This window comes from Rhinoderma darwinii, chromosome 11 (genome assembly GCF_050947455.1).
Source record: "Rhinoderma darwinii isolate aRhiDar2 chromosome 11, aRhiDar2.hap1, whole genome shotgun sequence".
Lineage (NCBI taxonomy): Eukaryota > Metazoa > Chordata > Amphibia > Anura > Rhinodermatidae > Rhinoderma > Rhinoderma darwinii.
In genome coordinates, this window is record NC_134697.1 from 39,946,270 (window position 1) to 39,955,101 (window position 8,832).

Consider the following 8,832-nt stretch of genomic DNA (forward strand, 5'->3'; position numbering starts at 1 on the left):
AAAAAGTTTCGGATTTCGGCGAATCCGAAAATGTTGATAAATTCGGACCGAATTGGATTTGTGTGCCGGATCAGTTCACTCATCTCTAATCAGCACATAATATTCAGCCTTCTGTTAGAAGCTGGAGAGACAACACCAAAGCTTATGAAGGTAAGTAGCCCACTGGACTCCAGATATTAACTAGAGGGCTATTCCCAACTCTCACATTGATGGCACATCCACAGTACATGCACACCTAGACAGGTGAAAAATGTGTATGATGGGAAAACCCTTTTAACCCTTTAACTACCCTAGAGCACTATGGATGCAGGCATTAACCTTTTTACTACCCAAGACAACAAGTAGCACTGGCTTTAAACCTTTCACTCCAGGAATGCTTACATTATGCCTTCCACTACCCTAGTCCACCAGGGATGCTGGTTATAACCACTTTCCTACCCCAGACAACAAGGGACACTGGTATTAGTCCTCCAGGGATGTTGCCATTATTAGAAGAAATCGTTCATCCATCACTGAGGATAAAATCTTCACGCTTTGTTTAAATCCAATAAAAATTATTTGCAGATTTACCATTAAATTTTTAAAGGTTGAAACAGAAGGGGGGGATTTATCAACCTTTCTACACCTGGTGTAGAAAAGTCAGAGAAAGGTCCAAAAGTCATATTTTTCGTTGGAAAATTGCACATTTTGGGTCTTTTACATCGCCCTCGGAAATTTTAAAAAGTGGCGTGGCAACCACTGCCAGACCAATTTATTGTAATTTGCGCCAGAAAACTGATGTAAATTATAGCATAAATCTATATTTTACTGTGTGGGGCGTAGTTAGGTAGTGACCCGTGCCGGGCACTGTAAATTGCCCCGCCCCAGATTGAACTACCCTCCCCTATCACACTACCCCCTATCGGATAATAAATAAAAAAATAGGTATACAGAACTCATTGCTCCTCTTCTCCCCTTCGGGACCCCTCAGGCTCTCTCTACTGGTCGTGGCTGTTACAACGTACCGACGCCGGGTGGCATCAGGGCGTTGTATGTGATGCAGCACGGATGACGCTAAGTGCTACGTCGCATATAAGGCCCTGACGCTGCTTGGTGTTTGGACCTTGTATAAGCCGTAGAATGCTGAGGGGACCCGGAGGTGAGAAGCAAAGAGGAGGTGAGGTGAGCATCCATTTTTTTTCTTTATGTCTGATGGAAGGGAGGAAAATCGATGGCGCACGGCCGCCTTATCGATAAGTAGAGGAGGGGGTTTAAACACTGGTAGAGTAGAGACATATACAGAATAGAATATATAGCTGTAGTCTATCAGTGTTTTCACCCCCTCTTCTAATACCACTGATATTAAGTATAAGCTCAAGCCGCCCTCATCCAACACAAAACAAAAGGTATTAACCCCAATGCTAAGTAGTTTTAGAGATTGCTGTCAGGAGTTTGAAGAATAGTATGACAAGATAAATTGATAAATATTGCATTGGTGTATTCCTTCTGTAGTGACTGACAGTCACATTTTTTGTGTTTTTTTGTTTTTTGTTCATTAGTATTTTCCCTATTAAAATAAACATAGATGTTCATCCGATCCGATAAAGTCAGTCAAGAGAGATCGCTTTCACAAAATATGTGTATGACCAGCTTAACTCTGCATGCAATGTGACCTCCACTCATAAGAAAAACAAAACAAGGTTCATATTAGACAATGTTACTGTTCTCAATTTAATATCTATTCAACTATATTTTGTAAAAGTAGGATACTCCTTTAATGGCAGATGGAATGTGAAATATTGTTATACACTGCCATCTAGTGGTAAAGAATGCTAATAATTGAAAATCTACGATGTTGTGTCATTTACTCCAGTTTCATGGTCAATCCAGTTCTTGCTCTGCAAAAATTGTGCTGGAAAAACGCAGGTAAAAGCCAATTTTGAACTTGGCCTAAAAATTGTTCTGAAATGAGCATTGAAAATATCAAAGAGGGTAGACCAATTTAGAATAGATATGATTCTTGTAGGATATTGGGTGCTAAGAATATTTAGTAAGCCTTTGTGGCCCCATTTAGTATAGGCTCCCCTTTGGTAAAGCTCATCTAACTTCAGAAAAGTAATTCTCTAATATATTATTCTTATTTTTTAAACTGCTCCCTTTACAAGCAGATCCTAAGCACGCTGAGCTGCAGAGAATTCACATTCCCTATTGGTGTGCTGATCTGTTTACAGCTTAAAGTGTAAGTTAACTTTTAAACAATCTTTTAACATGTCATAGTGACATGTCAGAAGTTTTGATCAGTGTGGGTACGAGCACTGAGACCCCCACCGATCGCTAAAATGAAGCGTCAGAAGTTCTCGCGCGAGCACCGGAAAGCTGATCAGAATCAAAGCAGCACAGCGCTCACCCAGCCGCTTCTGCCGCTTTATTTTAGTGATCAATGGGGGTTTCAGCACATGAACACCCACTGATGAAAACTTCTTACATGTTACTATGACATGTTAAAAGTTTTTTAAAAGTTTAGTTACACTTTAAGGCCTCATGCACACGGCTGTAGCCGTGTGCATGGCCCGTGATTACGGAGTGTCATCCGCGAGCCGTCGGCAATTCACAGACCATGCACACATTGATTTCAATGAGCACGGACCGCAAATCCAGACCGTATAATTACTTGTCTTATTTTTGTACAGTACGGGTGCCCGGCCAATTCACGGACCATGGAAACCTTGGTCGTGTGCATGGGCCCATAAAAATAAATGGGTCCAGAATTCATCTGCATTTTTGTGGATGAATTGCAGACCCCAAAACACGTTCATGTGCATGAGGCTTAAGGCTTCCTTCACATATTTTCTGGTGTTTTAAAATGCATGAAAAAACACATTTTAAAACACTTTCATTTTTTAAAATGTAACAGCATTGTTTATGGCGTTTTAGTGGCATTTTTAATTTAGTGTCATTTTGTACAGGCTGGTAATTTTTGGGGTTTTTGAAGTCCTTTAGAGAAGCCTCTGGGAAAAAATGCCAGAAAAAAACACCATGCCCAAACAAATGCAACTAAAATGTCACAAACAAAAAACTTACTGCTTTTTATATTTTACTATAGACTTTAATGTAATATCTGGCAGCACAAAAAAATGCACCACAAAAACATGAATAAAAAACAATGTGAAAAATGCTATGAAAAATGAATAAAAATGCAGCAAAACACTGTGTGAATCCAGCCTAAAAGCTACCTCTTAACAACAGCCTGGATTCTGTCTGTGGACCTGGATGCACTGGTCGCAATAGAACAGACTATTTCTGCTGACAGGACAGAGAATCAAATACCAATATCAATGATAAGTCCAAATTTGTGTGAGGCAGCGGTCAGCCAAGAGGAAGTGTAGACTGTAAACTATAGAAAAAATAATAATTTTTTATTGCAAATATTGTACAAGTTTGCACTCAATATAGAATAGTGTAAATGGGCCTATCCTATCTCTCAGTGTGTGTTTGTGATGGTCTTGTCATCCAAAGACGAAGAGTGTAATAATAAGGCTCACAGGAGACGTAATAATTGTCTGAACCCTGGGGCCCCCACCGATTGCGCATGCATCCACCATGCAATTCATTGTCTATGAGAATGACAGAAACTGCCGAGTGCAGTACTCTGCAGTTTCCGTCATTCTCATAGACTTTGTATAGAGCGGAAGCGCACATGCTCGACTGGTCGAGCAGTGAGGAGGAACAGGGGGTTCAGGACCCCCGTTCTAACGATTGGTGGGGGTTCCAACAGTGGGGGCCCCAGCGATCGCATAATGATCTCCTATCCTGTGGATAGGTGATAATTATTTATTCTGGTACAACTAGAATTTAGGGTTCCTCCAGCACTTTTATGGTGACTTGGAAGTTTTTCCACAATCAATATTTATCACCTATCCACAAATTAAAATGACTCATTACATTCATATACCCCTGACGATGCCTGAAAGAACTATTTTGCTTTTTTTTGGGGGGGGGGTGGCAAAACATACAGTACATCTTTATAGACCATACCAATGCCACCAGGAGCCCATGCATCCGAGTAAGAAGTGGGGGGTGTCCAGGTGCAAAATTCGCCCTAGGACCCAAAGGACTCTGTCTATGCTCCTGTAGACACAGCAGAATCCTTTTTACAATTAAAAAAAATTTGTTTTGTTTTACATGACCTAACAGAGAAATGTAATATTTAATCAAGGGACTAACCTTTTAAGGAATTTTTTGTGTCAGTCTCATCCCTGTTCTTTTTCTTGCTGCTACTTTTAGGCTGGATTCACACGAGCATGTTACGTCCGTAATGGACGGAATGTATTTTGGCCACTAATCCCGGTCCCAGAGGCGTAGCTAGGTTCTCCAGCACCCGGGGCAAAGATTCCGTTTGGCGCCCCCCCCCCCCCCCAACCTCTTTCCCGACATCTCCTTCCCCCTCGCCGTGTTTGTTTTCTCTACCAATCGATGTGTCATTTATTTTTATGTAACGCGAGCATAAAAACATTTGTACATTTTACAAGCAATATGGTTCTATACACAACACCAGAACCAAGCTCAGTACATAAATACAGCACCAGCACAAATACAGCTCAATTTAGTGCAACCCCTGCCGTATAGGTGTGTACGGCGTAAAACTACAGCTCCCAGCATGGCCCAAACAATGATAAGGATGTGCTGGGAGATGCCGTTTCACAAAAAATAAATCATATCGAATCATACCACCCATCATCTCACTGCAGATCATACAGTGACTACAGTGCTGATTAGAGGCAGAATAAACATTTACATTAAGTGACTCACCAGTGACGTTTCAGATTCTAGTTCTTTTTCTCCATCCGGTCCAGACCTCTATGGCGGCTTCTCCCGGTCACAGCCCATTTCTGCAGTTTGCTGCTCACATGTCTTCAGCTTCTCACTTTTCCAACATTTCTGCACCTATAAATAAATATAAAGTTATCATTATACCACACACTACGCCCCTAAATATGATAGCGCCTTACACTGCATCACTAATTATAATAGCACCATACACCGTGTCCCACACACACACACACTGTGCCCCCTGTAGATAGTGCCTGCCATAGAGCCCCTGTAGTTAGTGCCTGCCATAGAGCCCCTGTAGATAGTGCCCCCATATAGACCACCCCTGTATATAGTATTCCACAAATAACTCCCCCTATAGTGCTCTACAGATAGCCCACCCCTGTATATAGCCCCCCTGTAGATATAGCCCACCCCTGTATATAGTGCTCCACAGATAGCACACCCCTGTATATACTATATACAAGGGTGGGCTATCTGTGGAGCACTATATACAGGGGTGGACTATATGTACAAGGGGGCTATATACAGGGGTGGGCTTTCTGTGGAGCACTATAGGGGGAGCTATTTGTGGGATACTATATACAGGGGTGGGCTATATCTACAGGGGGACTATATACAGGGGTGGGCTATATCTACAGGGGGACAATATCTACAGGGGGACTATATATTCAGGGGGACTATATACAGGGGTGGGCTATCTACAGGGGGACCATATCTACAGGGGGACCATATCTACAGGGGGACCATATCTACAGAGGTGGGCTATATCTACAGGGGTGGGCTATATCTACAGGGGTGGGCTATATCTACAGGGGTGGGCTAAATCTACAGGGGTGGGCTATATCTACAGGGGTGGGCTATATCTACAGGGGTGGGCTATATCTACAGGGGGCTATATACTATATAGCTCCCCCTGTATATGGTGCTCCATAGATAGCCCACCCCAGTATATAGACCCCCTGTAGATATAGTCCCCCTGTATATAGCCCACCCCCTGTAGATATAGTCCCCCTGTATATAGCCCACCGCCTGTAGATATAGTCCACCTGTATATAGCCCACCCCCTGTAGATATGGTCCCCCTGTAGATAGCCAACCCCAGTATATAGCCCCCTGTAGATATAGTCCCCCTGTATATAGCCCACCCCCTGTAGATATAGTCCCCCTGTATATAGCCCACCCCCTGTAGATATAGCCCCCCTCTAGATACAGTCCCGCTGTATATAGCCCACCCCCTGTAGATATAGTCCCCCTGTATATAGCCCACCCCTGTAGATATAGTCCCCCTGTAGATATAGCCCCCCCCTGTAGATATAGTCCCCCCTCCCCCGCAGATACAGCCACACTTCTATTACAATTTAAAAAAAGCAGCCATGGAGACCTGCTCTCTTCTGCACAGGTGTCCAGGGGGTTGAACGCGGCATCTATGAAAGGCGCTGATTGGCTGGGCAGGATGACTTTCCCTGCCAGTCAGTCAGCGCCTTTCATCGACGGAAGCGTCACTGGTACAAAAGGTACCAGTCGCTTCATTCGTGGAGAGGCGCTGAATGGCCGGGCACGGAACGTGCCCGGTCATTCATTGCTTCTAATTGTACCTGTGTCCCTGCGACACAGGTACAATTATAGTGCAGGAGGAGGGGGCACTGGCGCCCCCCTCTGAGCTGCGCCCGAGGCACGTGCCCCGCCTGCCTCCCCCTAGCTACGCCCCTGCCCGGACTGAACACACTGCAGGGAGCCGGGCTCCTAGCATCATAGTTATGTACGACGCTAGGAGTCCCTGCCTCTCCATGGAACTACTGTCCTGTACTGAAATCATGATTACAGTACGGGACAGTTGTCCTGCATCGAGGCAGGGACTCCTAGCATCGTACATAACTATGATGCTAAGAGCCCGGCTCCCTGCAGTGTGTTCGGTCCGGGATTAGCGGCCGAAATACGTTCCGTCCATTACGGACGTAACATGGTCGTGTGAATCCAGCCTAACAATCACTTTCCAGAATCAGGCAGGATAAAGAATTGCAAGGAGGTAAAATATAGAAGTACAGAGTTTCATAGACAATCAGGTGGGGGTGGGGTGATGATTGAAGGTTGTGTGTCTGCTGACGGTCTTCTTTAATGTCTAATAATTAATCAAGTCATCTTATCTACTGTACTTGATTCTAGTAGCTTGTAAAGTCTGAACCAGGAGGCATAATGCACCATTATTAGGACACTTGTATATAATTACTACGTTTTCTTTTTCACTAAGTCAGTACAACATTCACGTAACCTATAATCTCCAATTTCATCTGCATTGTTTCTGATATCTTTGCTCTACTTTTCTATGCACTTCAAACGGATAAATTGTACCTCAAATTAATGACTTGCCGAGAAGTGTCTACAATCACCACTGTTTGATATAATTTGGAATAAAATATAAAGTAAGCAGGTATTAATTATGTGAACATACTAGAAATTTTGGGTTTGGCATAAATGTACATGTTTAGAAATTACTAAATATTCTGCAAATGTCGCTCAAGTCCTATGCTTGCCCATTCTGCCTGCTTTCAACACATCAACTTCAAGAACTGGCTGTTTACTTGCTGTCTAATATATCTCACCCCTTTACAGGTGCCATTGTAACAAGATAATCAATGTTATTTACTTCACCTGTCACCTGTCAGTGGTTTTAATGTAATGGCTGAATGATATATATTTAGGGATGTGGTCAGTGTGGCCAGCTTGCTCGGAGAACTGTACACATTAGGAGATGGGGCACATTATGAAACCCCTGCCTTGAGCACCAAGAAAAAAAAAAAATGATATATATACACACACACACATATGATCATATTCTAAAGCAGGGGTCTCAAACACTCTGCCCGCATTCGGCCCCTGAGACTGTCATCTGCGGCACGCGGGACACAGATCCGCAAGTATAGGCTCTGCTCCCGGGCTCTGTGGAATCCCCTGACATCGCTGTCCATATATGGCTTCCCCAGAGACGGAGTCCCAGAGCAGAGCGCTAGTAGCGCTCTGCCAGGACTCGCATTATCTACAGAGGGCACTGTGGAATTATCTATGGGTGGGTGTGTGGCAGTATCTACAGAGGGCACTGTGGCAGTATCTACAGAGGTCACTGTGGCATTATCTACAGAGGGCACTGTGGCATTATCTACAGAGGGCACTGTGGCAATATCTAAAAAGGGGCTGTGACATTCGTGTGTCTGCCAAACGCTGCCAACTGAGCCACCGGACTGCATTTAGCAACACTTAAACTGGAAAACTTGATTGTTAAAATAAGCATGTGGAGAAAACTCGGAAAGTGACGTTAAAGGGAATGTGTTGCCAGCAAAACATGTTTTTTTTTTTTTTTAGTTAAACAATTAGTGTATAGGTGATTAAACATTGTTCTAATTTTTTTTTTTTTTTTCACGAGTCAGGAAATATTATAAATTGGATTCAATTTATAATATTTCCCAGCACTGGTCACTAGATGGAGCACTTCCCAAAATTGCAGCATTGCATGTGGTAAAGCAACCACATTGCTTTATGCTGCAAAATTGGGAAAAAATCCCCCGCTCTAGTGAGCTCTCAGAATCCTGGCTAGTGCTGGGAGAAACGAGGGGTTTGAACGGTCTAACCTCCTACACTGTGTGTCGCCATTTTTTGAGCTAACACACAGTGTAGAAGGTTTACATACACTAGTAAAACACACTGGAACACGAACATACATAGAAATCACTTACCTGCTCCAGTCGCCGCCGCTCCCTCCGGTCCGTCCGCTCCGTCTGCTGCCGCTGCTCCATGTGCACAAGTCTGGAAGCCGCGACCGGAAGTAGTAATCTTACTGCCCGGCCGTGACTTCCGGTCCACAGGAAAATGGCGCCGGACGGCGCGCATTTCAAATCGGACTGTGTGGGAACGGCGCATGCGCCGTTCCCACACACACGGCGTACACCAAAGTGGATGGAACGGGCCCCGTTCGCAGTCCCTATGGGACTGGAGCTGCCGTATTCCATGTCTGTATGTGTCGTTAATC